We start from the raw sequence: 3341 nt of genomic DNA on the forward strand, positions 1-3341 counted from the left end.
GGATCCATGATTGAAACAAGACAATTCTTCGAGTCATCACTCTCAGAAATTCCATCAATCAACCATAACTTACTTTGAACTCAAGAGTTCACAGAAAACTTGCAGAAACCTTCAACACATCCACAATCCTTGATCATCATTGATCCCATACAATTCTCAGCTTCCCTCCTACAGATCAACCCATCTCCCTCTTTGTGACCGAATTGACTCTGGAACGACCATTGACTTGGTTTAGGCCGGAGTCCTACAGATTGATCTCTCGAATCTAAGTACTCCCTTTGCAGTGCATCTGTGTGAGGTTGAACAGTTTGCTTGGTTGAGGAGTCTCGACAACACGTCCGTCTCTTCAATTCCCTAAAAACCAAAAAATTGTTTTTCCCTATCTATAGGTACCTTGACCAGTTAGACACCGTTGAGTCAAACCGTTGACTTAACATTCTGTCACTTAAATAATTAAAGTTAATGATAAATATTAATTACTTAACGCCGTCAAACCACCGTTAGCATGTGAAACACGTGACTTTTAGAAAAACCTGTCTTCTTGTCATGTTGATCTAACGGTTACGGATAGACTGATCCAACGCCTTAGAATTATACAATTCAAAAAATATAGTCGTCAGACACACAAATTCCTATAAAACTACCTCCTCCTTCACATTTCTAACCCCGTTTTATTTCATTTATCAAACACCTCCTGCACCTATAAGTTCACATTCACTTTTTTGAAGCTCACAACTGACAGAATGGCAACATCTTCCAGACTTGAATATCGAGTAAGTATAAGAATTTTTCAACTTAAGAACAGTAATAGCTTCACTGTAACAGACCAGCCAACAACTTTAACTATGTTTTTCTTTGCTTTGTAGATATGTCAGCAATGTGACAGTGCAGGTCATATAGCCAAAACATGTCCATGGAGATATACTAAATGCACTGAACCCGGGTGTATTGGTATTAGAATGGTGGTACAAAAGTGAACTACCTCTAAGCAAGGGTAAGTTATGATTGAAGTGTGAATTTCCTACTTGTGTTGGTTTTGTGTGGCTTGATAATGCTAAGAATGCATCAAAAGAAACTTGTGAGCTCTGCAAGAGTCTAGGACACATAAAAACCAACTTCATATGGTCCAACTTACCTTTCCCCACTGAAGCATGCAAAGGAACCAGACCTGTCAGAGTATCAAAGACTAAAGAGCATCCATAACACAAAATTTTGAAATGCACTTTGTGCCACAAGTTTGATTGGCTTGTGGATTACATGGCATCACATGAGGCTGCTATGGTCCGTGACCAGATAATGAAATCATCTTCTATCCCAATGCTCAATCTCTTCCTTCTCCAAATACACCCTTGAACTCTCCTTAGCTTCACCCATTATGTCCATATATCCATCAAATTCAGCACATGTATATGACTTGGCTGCATTCCAAGCCAAACTCTCCAAGTGTTGTCCTAGATGATACTTCTTCATGTTCTTCCATATATGCCTCATACAAAACCTGTGGTAGTGGTTCACATCACTAAAGTTGACATCAACACCAGCTTTGAGTCCCTTCTATCTATTAGAGATAAAGGTTAAGGCCATTTTATGTTGCTTCAAATATGGTGTCATAATTCTCAGAAACTCTATCCACATCTCTTTGTTCTCAGATCTACACAAGAAGATAGCAATTGGAAACAAACCATTGTTTCCATCCATAGCAATGATAGCTAATAGCACTTCCATATACTTTCCGTTCAAATAAGTACCATCTAACCCTAATAAAGGTATACCTCCGTTTACAAAACCATCTATATTACACTTGTAAGCTATACAACAGTACAAGAACTTACCATTGCTATCAATTTTACAGATGACAACACTGTCAGGATTTTTCAATCTAAGTTGATTACAGAATTCAGGTAAAAAATTATAACTTTCTTCAAAATTTCCCAACACCCTCTCAATAGAGAGATGTCTAGCATGCCATGCAGTCATGTATGAAATATGCACCCCATGTGCCAATTTGATTTCAGAAATGAAATCATTTGGTTTGTAGTTTGGATGAGCTTTGTACTTCTCCAACATCATTGTATATACCTACCTGCAATACAAAAACATGAAAATAAAAAGTTAAAGTAAAAAAAAAAAAAAGTGGAAAAACAAAAGTTGAAAGTTAAAGTTAAAAAAAAAAAAAAAAAAAAAAAAAACAAAGTTAAAAGTGATAGGACAATACCTTGCTTTTGCAACAGGATTTGTTATCCCATGGGTAGTGGAACAAGTGTTCTCAAAAAAACTACGTTTACAATAAAAGCTGACCTTGTTAAATCTAGAGCAATATATCCACCACTCACACCCTTGGGATTCTTTGTGCACACACTCATATGATAGTTTGAAATGGGTTTTCTTCAACTGCTTGATGTCATAATTTTGGAAGATCTGTTGATCTTTGATGTAGTCCTTTCAATGCTGATAAGTATAGCCCACTCCTGTCCTACCCAACACTCATCTAAGATAGTAGTGTCTATATTCCACATATTTAGTTCTTCTTCCTCATACACTCTTCCACTGGTTTTTACATACTCTTTGTGATCTTCAATTGACATCATAACTTTCTTGATTTCTTCTTGCAAATCATCTTCATGTTCCTCTATATCTGGAAATTTCTCTTCCTCAGGTTCATCATCAAAGTCAGAATGATAACCTTCTTCAGGCTCACAATTATTGATGTTTGGTCTAACTGGTGGTACCACTGAATGTTATGGCTATGAAGACTCCACCTGGGTAACTCCCTCAACTTGAATGGGACCACCAAATTCACTCAAGAACATCCACATTAACTGACCCCGTCACTTGTTCATTTACAACTTCAGCTACTTCACCAACTGCATTTACACCTTCATGTGCGTTACCTGCATTAACATATTCATGTATTGAACCTTTTGTTACACCTCTGCAAGGACCTTTCCTTTCACCTCTACAAGCACCTTTCCTTACACCTACATTTACAACCTTACTGCCAGCTGCATTTACAACTACTAGCACCTTTACCTTTCCTTACATCTACATTTACAGATTTACAAGCAACTTCATTTACAGATTTACTAACATCTGCATTTACTTGTACAGGGACTGCTGGATGAAAAGCTTCACTACCTTCAATAATGTTTGCATCTGCTACTGCATCATCCATTTGAATGCATCTGCCATTCTCATCAAATTTGTTGAGCTGAGATAACCAATCCAATTCTTCCTCTAACACAATCTGCTCTCTTCTTATTTAATCTAGTATCTTTCTTAGCCCTGTTACTATCAGCTAAATATCCATCTTTAGTAGAGAAATACTTAATTCCATGAGAACC

The 3341-nt window shown here is 37.1% G+C and overlaps 2 long non-coding RNA genes across 2 annotated transcripts; one reads left to right on the plus strand and one right to left on the minus strand.

Moving 5' to 3' along the window:
* The first annotated feature begins 1227 nt into the window (after positions 1–1227).
* On the plus strand, positions 1228–3097 carry LOC113331122. The gene is made up of 3 exons (XR_003350711.1): positions 1228–1766; positions 1853–1901; positions 2657–3097. It is a non-coding gene; the product is annotated as an uncharacterized LOC113331122 (long non-coding RNA).
* LOC113331121 lies at positions 1820–2677 on the minus strand. The gene is made up of 2 exons (XR_003350710.1): positions 2216–2677; positions 1820–2083 (listed from the first exon to the last, which is right to left on the minus strand). It is a non-coding gene; the product is annotated as an uncharacterized LOC113331121 (long non-coding RNA).
* Positions 3098–3341: the final 244 nt, after the last annotated feature.

The sequence above is a fragment of the Papaver somniferum genome, unplaced genomic scaffold, assembly GCF_003573695.1.
Source record: "Papaver somniferum cultivar HN1 unplaced genomic scaffold, ASM357369v1 unplaced-scaffold_125, whole genome shotgun sequence".
Lineage (NCBI taxonomy): Eukaryota > Viridiplantae > Streptophyta > Magnoliopsida > Ranunculales > Papaveraceae > Papaver > Papaver somniferum.